The sequence below is a fragment of the Notechis scutatus genome, chromosome 2 (genome assembly GCF_049901735.1).
Source record: "Notechis scutatus isolate UNSWTSFEM ecotype Mainland chromosome 2, rNotScu1.2, whole genome shotgun sequence".
Taxonomy (NCBI): Eukaryota; Metazoa; Chordata; class Lepidosauria; order Squamata; family Elapidae; genus Notechis; species Notechis scutatus.
In genome coordinates this window covers 235,085,153-235,096,833 of record NC_142010.1, presented here as the reverse complement: position 1 = coordinate 235,096,833, position 11,681 = coordinate 235,085,153, and the positions used below count along the sequence as shown (strand labels likewise).

The following is an 11,681-nucleotide window of genomic DNA, read 5'->3' as shown; positions in this document are numbered from 1 at the left end:
AAACGGTAATAAGACACTTTTTCAGTGCCATTGTAATTTCAAATGTTTAGTGAACATTGTAAATGGAGGAGTACCTGTAAACAGTCAAGGATAAAGACCACATAAACATTGAAGTGATATGTACTCTGTGAAGCTTAAGTCCACTGTTTCAAGAGAGTTTGCTCTATTATCATTTCAATAAAATAGGAAGACAAAAAAATCTTGCAGCGCTTTCAAGATTATAACATTTATTATCACAGAAGCATTTGTAAATGCAGACCTTAAATCAGATATTTAAAATGATATTGTGTGTTACATTCACATGCTGTTAACACAAACATCTTAGTATTGGTGAGCTGATTAATGTGCATAAAAGCTGTTGTTCAGAGCAAGGAAGATGATTTGGAACTTTCCAATAAATTATAGGTTTCTTGAAATGCAAAAGGTAACCATTATCATACCCTAGTTCTCTTCCACTGATTTATGATCTAAGAATGTACCATAGTTGTGATATTATTTTGATTGATGTCCTCAAATAACTCCTTTAATGCACCACCACTGGGGATTTTTGGGCAGATAAGCTCTGTCTTCTAAGCATCATTCTTCCTTGTTGTTTTTTCACCTAAAAGTCCTCTATGCCAGAAGTGGGATTCTACCAGTTCGCAACTATTCGCTAGAATCAGTTGTTAACATTCTAAGCAGTTCGGAGAACTGGTTGTTAGAAGAAATTACTGGCCTAATCCTGTAAGGAAAGTAGGAAGGAAACATTCTGGTGTTGCTTACAGAAACTGCCTCTCTGTTAACCCTTATTATGTTCTTGGCAGGACTAGACTTCCTGTCTCAGGAACTTCTCTGGAGTTTTTTCCTCCTCCTTTGCTGGTACTTTGCTTGTGTGGAGTGACCATTCAAAGTTACAATGGCACTGAAAAAAGTGACATGACCATTTTCACACTTATGACTGTTGCAGCATCCCCACAGTCATGAGAGGCCAGGCGAGGAGATGCGTGCCTCAGTGTGAGTGATGTTGAGTTGGCCATGCCCAGCCAATAACATGGCCACCAAGCCATGTCCACCCAGTCACATGACCACCAAGTCACACCCACCACCTAAGCCACACCCACAGAACCGGTTGTTAAAAATTTGAATCTCACCCCTGCTCTGTGCCTACATGAATTGCAGTGACTTTTTAAGATAAGGTTGGAGAATTAAGATTAGTTTATGACTTCTTAGAATGCTCAAAGGCTTTACATTACACACACACCAAAAGGAAAGGATAATGAGTTATGGTACTAAGTACATATAGATAGCCCTCAACCTATAACCACAATTGAGCCCAAAATTTCTATTGTTAAGTGAGACATTTGTTTAGTGAATTTTGCTTGATTTTACAACCATTCTTCCCAGAATTGTTTAGTCAGTCACTGCAACTGATAAGTTAGTAACCCATTTGTTAAATGAATGTGGCTTTCCCCTTGTCTTTGCTTGTCAGAAGGTTGCAAAAGGTGTTCACATGACCCCAGGACATTGCAACAGTCATAAATACGAACCAGTTGCCAAGCATCTGAATTTTGATCAGATGATCAAGTGGATGATACAAAGGTTGCAAGTGTGAAAAATGATCATAAGTTACTTTTTTTCAGCACCATTGTAAATTTGAACGGTCACCAAACAAACTGTTGTAAGTTGACACCTACCATGTAGTTCAGGGATGATGATGGGATGAAACTAAGACTTTGCAATTATCATATTAATCAAAGCAGTGGAGGGGTATGTGGTGCGAGTCTCCTATGTGAGGAGAGGAGTCTGCATGTTTCTGCAAGATATTTGTGCAAATGCAAGATGCTTGGTATTTGGAGCTCAGATTATTTGGGATTTGGTTTGGAAAGTCAACTTCTCTACTGTTCTCAATTTCTTGCACAAATTGTCTTTTATAAATAGATTCTGATGTGTTTCTCAAATTTTGGAACATGCCCAATTAGGGTAGGGAGAATGCGTTAAAAAAGATAACTGCCCTACTGTATATTCTTAATTTTTTGAACAATATGTTTCAGTTAGTTTGGCATATAAAATAGGCGGCCAAGTAGTGTGTTGTAGCACATTGCCTTTGTATTTACTTACAAGTATATTTACACAGATAACACAGGAGAAAGCTATGTTGTTACTAAGAGTCAATTCTGACTTGATGGCACAAAATCAATCAATTTATACAACTATCTGAGACAAAGGGTCAGCCTGAACCTCAACAGCTTCAGTTTTAGATTTCAGAACTTCACACTAACTAGTTCAATTTGAATAAAAAATTGAGTTTCTGCTACGAAAGTATGTTGAGGTTGTTTGGTCACATAATTGGAATAACAGGACTAAATCACCAAGCTGATATGTGAATGAATATATTGAGAGGAAGGGGAAATCCGAGAAAGCTTTGGTGGGATGGAATTGATGGGAACATATTGATGAGATATATTTGATGAATATATCATGGTCACATGCTCAAAATTTGGACACTTGGCAACTGGTATGTACTTATGACAGTTGCATTGTCTCAGGGAAATATGATCACTTTTCGTGACCTTCTGACAAGCAAAGTCAATGGGGAAGCCAGATTCACTTAACAATCATGTTACTAAGTTAACAACTGCAGTGATTCACTTAGCAACTGTGGCCAGAAAGGTCATAAAATGGGACAAAACCACCTTAACAACTGTTTGGCTTAGCAACAGAAAATTTTAGGCTCAATTGTGGTCGTAAATTGAGGACCTCCTGCATAGGAAAAAGCTGCCATAGGACATTGAACATTTAGATTCACACTTGTGATATTATCAATCCATGCATTGTGTACAGCAATAAAACACTAAATGGGAAACGAAGGGTCTAAGCTCTTGGCAGAGGGTGCACTGTTGCTGTTTGTTTTTCCAACCAGAACCAGCTTTCTGGGACACAAAACACTCCAGACCTGCCTCTGGCATTCTGAGGAGGCGTAATAGTAGATTAAGGGGTCGAGGCAACAGTTGAGGGTGCTCAGCGAAAGGCTGAACATGTGGGCAAAAAAGATGCTCCGAAGATGTTCATGCGGAAAAAAGAGTTGCATTACTAGCAGGATATTGGCTGGACCAAAACAAAGAAAGAAGGTGCACAAGACAACGCCGGACAAGAAGATAGCACGTCTCTTCCTCCCTCGCTGTACCATAAACTTGGACAAAAAAAGTCGCCTTATGATGCATATATAACAAGTGGTAGAAATTAATAACGGGATAAAGAAGAAGAAAGCAGATAAGGTAAATAAATAATAACTGAAGAAGTCCACAGAAGCAGACAAGTTTTGCGCCTCAAAGCAAGTGGTAATGTTCATCTGAGGTATCCATAGAGTGAGATCAATGACCAGCAATGGGCTCGTCCCCACTATGGCGATCAGCCAGATGGCAAAACAGACCACAGAGGCCCGTCTTGCTGTGCGCCAGGACAGAGACTTCATGGGGCAAACCAAAGCCAAGAAACGATCAATGCTGATCCCTGTCATCAGCAGAATGGAGCAGTACATGTTGCACATTATAGTAGAACAGGCCAATTGGCACATAATTGACCCAAAGACCCAATTGTGTCCACTGAAAAGGTATATGATTTTAAGAGGCAGCATGGTCAGCATAAGTAGATCTGCAAAAGCCAGATTGAGCATATACACCATGGCTGGCTTCCAAAGCTTCGTCTTCGTCACAAAAATATGAATAGCCAAAGCATTTAAGGGAAGACCCAGAGCAAACATAAGACTCTCGACTGTGGGGAGAAACTGAGTCATCCATGGATTAGTGAAATATGTCCTAACATCATCTGAAAAGAGAATAGGACTTCCTTCTTTATTGTCGATGTCTGACAAATCCCCATTTGTAGAATTGATTAAAGCTGGCAGAAGTTTCCTTGGCTTAGATGAGATAATAATGTGATCTGATGAATCTGGGAGAAAAATAAATAAAAAGCAATATACAAATGAAATATATAAATACTTCATGAATTGCCTGGCATCATTTCATGGAAGTCTTTATTGGCCAAGTATGATTGGACACACAAGGCATTTGTCTTTGGTGCATAAGCTCTCAGTGTACATAAAAATACATTCATCAAGAATCATAAGACACAACACTTTGTGATAATCATAGGATACTAAATAAGCAACCAAAAACATACTAGGAAATTAAATAAAACAATATAATCGTAAAGATACAAGCAACAAAGTTATAGTCATAAATAGAAGTGGATAGGTAATAGGAAGGATGAGAAGAATAACAATAATATAGTCTTAGTAAATAGTTCGACAGTGTTGTGGGAATTAGTAGTTGTTTAGAAAAGTGATCGCATTTGGGGGGGGGGAAATTGCCTTTGTGTTTAGTTGTTCTAGTGTGCAACGCTCTATAATGTTGTTTTGAGGGTAGAAGTTGAAACAATTTATGTCCACAATGTGAGGGGTCTATAAATATTTTCACAGCCCTCTTTTTGACTCTGTGCAGTACACAGGTCCTCAATGGAAGGCAGGTTTGTAGCAATTGTTTTTTCTGCAGTTCTAATTATCTGTTGAAGTCTGTGTCTGTCTTGTTTGGTTGCAGAACCAAACCAGACAGTTACAGAGATGCAGATGACAGACTCAATAATTCCTCTGTAGAATTGAATCAGCAGAAGCTCTTTGGGCAGTTTGAGCTTTCTGAGTTGGTGCAGAAAAAACATTCTTTGTTGTGCTTCCCTCCCCCCCACCCAATATAACTCTTTTCATCAAAATATATTACAGGAAGTACGTGCTTAACAACCTCCCTGTTTAATGACCTTTTGAAGTTATGCCAGCATTGAAAAAGGAACTTTGTGACTGGTCTTCACATTTACAACCAACAGAGCATCCCCGTGGTTGCAACTAGTGGGGCATCTTTACAACCATTGCAGCATCCTACAGTCATGTAATCGCCGTTAGTGCACTGCACAGCCAACAAGCAGCATCAACCGTGAAGCCGGAAATAAAATCACAACTCACGGTCATGTATTGTCCTATGTAGTGACCGGGGTGATTCGCTTAACAACTGTGGCAGAAATGAGGTTGTATGTTCATCATGGTCATGTGTTGTCTTGCTTAACAATTGTGTCACTTAGCAATGGAGTTGCTAGTCCTAATTATGGTTGTTAATGCAACAAGTTCAGTGGTGGGATTCAATTTTTTTTACTACTGGTTCTGTGGGCATGGCTTGGTGGCCATAGCAAGGGAAGGATACTGTAAAATCTCCAGTCAGAGGTGGTATTTTCCAGTTCTCCGAGCTACTCAAAATTTCCGCTACTGGTTCTCCAGAACTGGTCAGAACCTGCTGAATACCACCACTGAACAAGTTACAGAATAGAATAGAATCAGAAATCGGGTAGCCCTCCTTCTGACTCACATCTTATTAAGAAGCACAAGCTCTGATGAATTGCAGCATTCTTCATCAAACGCATAATGTGGCTGGACTGTCAAAGCACAAGTGGGAGTGAGTGATGGGAGTCAGTGCTGCCCTCCTGCAGTTCTGTACTAGGAGAAGTTGGGCATCAGAAAAGTCTATGCCTTTTCATAAAATACTTGAATCTGAAAATGTGCCACCAGGTTCCTGCTGGGTTTTGGTTATCATAGACTAACATGGATCTCCTTCTACAATGTCTAGATGAAAACGTACTGGTTTAGATTCTATCCATTCTGAGACAATTAGGGTTGCTATACTTTTTTTTAACTTTTGTTTTGCCTATTATAATTGGGACACTTCAGGTTATAAATCTTCAGATTCTAGAGGAGGTATAGAATTGAGCTGGGGGGACATTGCTATCTACATTGTTCAGCAACAGTAACAATGACAATCACAACAGAAACCACAATAATCTGACAACCTCTTTTTTTTTTTTTTTTTTTTGCCCAAAAGAGACTCCATGCAAATGGGGTGCCTCTGTACAAGAAAATTATCAGAAGCGCAGACATTTCCTCTCCTTTGAAATCCAATATTAAATATAAAGCAAACATCCATAAAACTGAAACATTGTAATGAATAATATTTTGCAATCCCCCCCTTTACCTTGTGTAAAATTACAGCTCTATTAAAAGTGACCAATCACAGTGACATGTACTTACTATTTGTTTTCACAGTAGCAAGTGACATGCAGAATATCAAGAGAAGAGAAAACAGCATCTTCATGGAAGGGTCCATTTCTTCTTTGGAAAAGCTGCTAAGCTACCGCTAGATTTCTCAGTGCAAACTGTAAATAAGCGACATTACTAAATCACCTTCCTGTTCTCTCTGATCTCGGTTTAATGGAAACATAATTTGACTCTTCACTTTTTTCATTCTGTTGGGTTCTGAAGGTTTGCTTAAACCTGAAACCATTTCAATCCATGAAGTCAGAGGGCAGCAAAAGAAAGAAGAAACAGTGATATAATTTCTCTCTTGGGCTGTTCCAAAAAGCATCTTATGGGCAATCTCAGGCAACTTGGCTCATTTCTTTTCTCCTTTAAATTATTTTTTCAGGAGAATAATGAGTTGTAATAATGGTAAAGCTCCAAAGATTTTATCCCTTGCTCTTTGATTTTGCTCTTCAAAAAGTGCTTCCTAACAGCAAATTGTTTCTGAAAAACACATTATGGTAGATGTTATGGGTACAGATGCATTTACTGTGGTTGTGAATGAAGAATGGCCCAGGGAAAAAAAAGGGAGAAAAAGTAGCAATTAAGCTTTTTTAATCAACAGAACTCACTTATTGTGAGTGTCTTCTCAGTGGACTAAATGATCTGTTTTATTTCTCATCACTACAACTTGGAATTGGAAGATTTATGTGTAAAACAAGCAAATGGTTTCACTGATGAAAAAGTATTTTTCATTCTAAACACAATCAGTGTCAAGTAGCATGTTCATTCTTCTTAATTGGATGACTCTGTATTCATCTGTGCAATTCTTCAAAAAGTTCTTCAATTTTTAAGCTTTTTGAAGCAGCTTCATAACTCAAAACTGAGTCTAAATTGAAATACGTAACATTAGGAAGGACTTCTTATCAATGGAGAATTATTGATGTTTGTAGCACTGGTCAAAACGGCCCAGCAGAGATTATACCTGAGATCTCTCAGGAAACAACAACTGAATGAAAAACTGCTGGTGACCTTCTACCGCTGCACCACAGAGAGCATTTTAACTTACTGCACCTGTGAATGGTTTGCCAATTGCACAGTGGCAGATAGGACAGCACTCCAGAGGGTTAACATCATTGCCCAGAGGATCATTGGCTGCCCTCTCCCCTCTTTGGAAGAGTTTTATAGCTCCCGCTGCCTTAAGGAAGTTCAAAACATTCTTAAAGATCTATTTCATCCTGGTCATTGACAATGACTTGAAAGCTAGCTAGACCATTATTTTTATAACTTCATTTGTGGTTATTAAATTTGACAGTTGGAAAATCGGTGTGGATAATTACTAGTTTTGTTTGTACTTGGTATATAAATCCATAATCCAGTCCAAAGTAAGTGCAAACATCAGTCAGTTCAACTAGTGAAATACATAGCTTGATGTTGGTTTCTTAAACTTCACAAACATCAAAGCAGTTAACTGGAATTCTAAAACATGGGTTCCAAGGCAGGCCAAAGCAGAGACAAAGACATAAACAACAGATGACAATTTATATTAATTGTGTATTTCTATATTTATACATCCAAAGGCACAGAATATTCCAGAGCTACTGGAAATAATACTGTGAGTAATTAGTATAGATGGTCCCAAAGGGAGAAATCCTTTGGTAAATCCAACCTTAACTCTATTTGTACATAACAACAGCAGGATAGAGCTGAAAAACAAGACATCACTACTCTGCACTTGAAGAAAACAGTTTCCAAAATTGTTTTGGGCTTTGTTCATTCAGCTTCCTTAATGTGGTTATTCACAAGAACTAATTGCCTTGTGCTAAAGGAATGCCACAATGTCCTCTCAAAAGAACTCATAAGAGGATGATCAACACTGGAGACAATCTTGGATCAAACGTAACTTTTGAACTATGCATGATTGGAATGCTTTAAAATCTTTTAACAATGAAGAAATGAGTGCCAAGTTAACACTTGGAAGAAATTACCCTCTGTTTGATTGTTTTAAAAATAGGAAATAATATCTAGGAATGCTACTTTTTTAATTCAATGTATGGCTTACACCTCTCACCATGCCAGTCCACTTTTGCTATCTCTCCTAACTCATAGCAGGGTCAGCAAGCTGCAACCCTGGCCCACCCAAGCATGTCATCAGTGACGAGCTATTTCCCAGGAACAACCATATATTCCAGTTGGTTATACCGACCATCTTGATGCCCCATTAGAATACTGTACCCAGTGGAGCAACTTATCTATATTGCCCCACAAGGGCAAGTCAATTATTATTTTTCACTATTATAGCAAATAGGGGTCTACAGAAAAATAGAAAAATACAAGCTGACCTTTAATGTAAGCAAGTGAACAAGTAACTTTCATGTTTAAATTAGGAAAGGACAGTTTCTGCCTTGTTTCAATACATGCCTTGGAATTTTTGCTGGATAATTTAGAAGCTGCTGGTCTCTTTTTGCATATCCCAGTTGTCTGTGCCAGAAAAGAGGTACAGGGGGTGTATTCTTTTTTTTTTTAAAACAAATTTTATTTTCAAGACAAACAATACATAAATACACATAAACACAAAACATAAAAGCATAAAAAATCTCTTTTCTGAAAGTTGCTTAGTCCCGGGTTATAACTCTTGGTACAGACACAAATTCAAATTCATATTCCTTTTAAATACAATTTCATATCTTATTAACATTTTCAATTTTCTATATGACTTCTCCTCTCCTTTGAATTTTCTCAATTTTATTTTATTTTATTTATCTCCTCTCAATTCGTATCATAATATTTATTATTCTTTGTCTGTTCTATTCCAGCCAACCATTTATTTTTCTTCTTTAAAAAAAGAAGAAAGACTTCTCCTGTACACTATATGGAATATGATGCCTTTATTTCTTTCCCCTATATTTATAATACTTAATATAAAACACATGACATACATTGGGATTCTGTCTGGTACATTCTAAAATTATACTATGTTATCAAAAATAATACAAATTTATTCATTAGTATTGATATTCATTCATATCTTAAACGTTTAACTCATTGCTTTTCAATTAAATCACATACTTTTATGGGAGCCCTATTTTCCATAATTATCCCCCCACCCACATCACATATTATAACTCAATATTTCATTAAAATGTTCCTCCTTCTTCTACTTCAAATCCCTCATTTCACAAAAAATTTCGCTAATATACCATATTCTAATCATTAATATTAACAATCATTTATATCTTAAACATTTTATCTATTTCAATTACATATCATACCTTTGTGGGAACACTTATGCTTTCCAAAAATTATTACCACCCCCCCCACATCACAATCTTGAATCATATTTCATTACAGTACTCCCTTTTTCTTAACAAAAATTCCACTAGTTTATGTTAAATATTTTATCACATTTTAAGTTACATATTATTTCTAATTTTCTATAATTACTTCTAAATACAGGTATAAAAATGCAGTCTTATGTACCTTTCTAGAATCCCTTTAACAATAAGATTGATCCATTATCTCTAAAAAACTTTTGCTTCTTAACATCTTGCTCCCCACCATTAGGGCTTCTCATTCCTTCCTTTCTCTCTTGCTTCTTCTTCTCCTTGTCCTCTTTAACCCCTTGTCTCTCCACCTCCCTTTTATTCTGCTTTCCCCCTTTCTGTTGTTTCTTAACATAATGTCCCCTTTTCACCTTATTCTTCTCTTTTTGGGCTGTTTTTCCAGATCTTAAAGACCTCTTTTCCTTTTTCTCTTGCTTTTTCCCTTCTCCAATCAAAGTCATTTGTTCATCAAAGATGGCTTCTTCTTCTTCTTTGTCCCCATCATCCTGTTGTTCATTCTGCTTCACATAAATATAAACCGCCATTTCTAAGTATTGAAAAATAGTGCCAAGACCATCTTTCCCTCCTTGTTTTTCTCTTTCATATTTTTGATATATAAGTTTCAATCCATCCACAGATGATGCCATTGTGTAGAGAAAAAGTTTTTCCAAACAACCACCCAAATGTTTTAATCAAAAGTAATTCTCAAAGGTTCCAAAATCACCAAACAATCCAAACAGACTATTTCTTTTAGATACCTTCTTCTTCTTCACTTTCTCTTTCTGGGGTTAAAGTAATCACAAATCCTTTTCAAATATATTTTTTGGAAGTTTTTTAATGTTTAACAACTCTTTGCAGTTCTAGGCAATCTTCTCCTTATTTTCAAATTTTGCTCCAATTTTTTCCCCTCTCCCTTCCCACTCACAGCCAAAAAGGTTTTTTTTCCCTCCGCTGTCACTTTAGGAAGGAGAGTAGAACAAAGAAAAAACTTTCCCCTTTAGAGTATTCGCAGCTTGTAACTCTCACAAGGAACAATATATACTTAGCAGCCTTCAAGGTTCCAGGTCACTTTCTCCCGTCTTGTCCCAGTTAGAAGCAACTTTCACTGTTCTTCCAGCTTTCTCCCTCCTGCACCTGCTTGTCCGGCTGCAGCTTTCTTCATGGCGGCCATTGCTGACTGCCGTTCCTCTGCCTCGGGAAAAGGGGGTTTAGCCGGTTGGGGAGGGGGTTTGCGGCACCCCCAGGCCCCTTGCTGGATCCCCCCCTGTCTTCAGCTGCCTCTACGGGGCAGCTATATCCCCCAGAACCAAATGGATCGGGGGAACCTTGGCGGCGAACGCAGCAGGGATCGCGCGGTCGCGAATCCCTGCCGCCGCTGAAAGCTTGCAAACCGGAAGTCCCAGGGGGTGTATTCTTTAATAACTATTGCACTGAAGCCATTAAAGAACGTCAGGTGAAACTTGACCAAGTTAGTATCCTGTGAAGGGCATATCTCTGGGAGAATATCTGTGTTGACTCTAAGGAAGAACATCAGCATAATGGCATTTAATCAATATCAATCAATAAGTCAATGAAAGGAGCTACCATCCCTGTTATCTTCATACTAAGATTTTATGATCTACCTCTGAACCAAGTACAGGGACTAGAAGCACGAAAAAGGTATCGTGGAGGTTCTCCATGGTTGATCCCAGTCAGTGTTGATGGGGGAGGAGTGATTAAACCTGAAACTCCTGGTCTGTGGCATCTCTCAGGGCTCAATGGTCTTCCTTCTTCTTTTAAACATCTACATGAAGCCGCTGGATAAACTCAACTGGAAGCAGCCAAGAGATGCTGTCAAGATTCTGTCACAGTGCCTGAGCCCTGAAGGGTGTTTAGTCTGGATAGGGAGAAAACTGCCTTAAACTCAACCTTAGTGAGATTTAAGGGGCTGTGGGTTCATGGATCATTGGATTTTGTGATTTACCAATTTAGGCTGCAGAGGGAATTACACTTTTCTCCTCTAAATGGAACTGGTGCATAATCTGACCTCTTTTCTGGACTCAGAGCTCCCACTTAAGAGGCAGTTGAGAGCTCTGGCCAGGAAAACTTTTGCACATATTTGTCTTATGCACCAAGTGCACCCCTTCCTGGACCAGAACCAGGGCCTTTCTCGTGATTAATCCTCTAGTCACTTTATATCTACATGAGCCCTTGGCCTATCCTTGGGGAGTTATAACTAGTCCAGGATTCCTCAGTATGTCTATTTAATTATAACAGCTGTGTTACCA

The 11,681-nt window shown here is 38.2% G+C and overlaps 1 pseudogene; it reads right to left on the bottom strand.

Annotated features, from left to right (window-relative positions):
- Positions 1–2,830: 2,830 nt before the first annotated feature.
- Positions 2,831–11,093, bottom strand: LOC113413871 (proteinase-activated receptor 1 pseudogene; annotated as a pseudogene).
- Between the last annotated feature and the right edge of the window lie 588 nt (positions 11,094–11,681).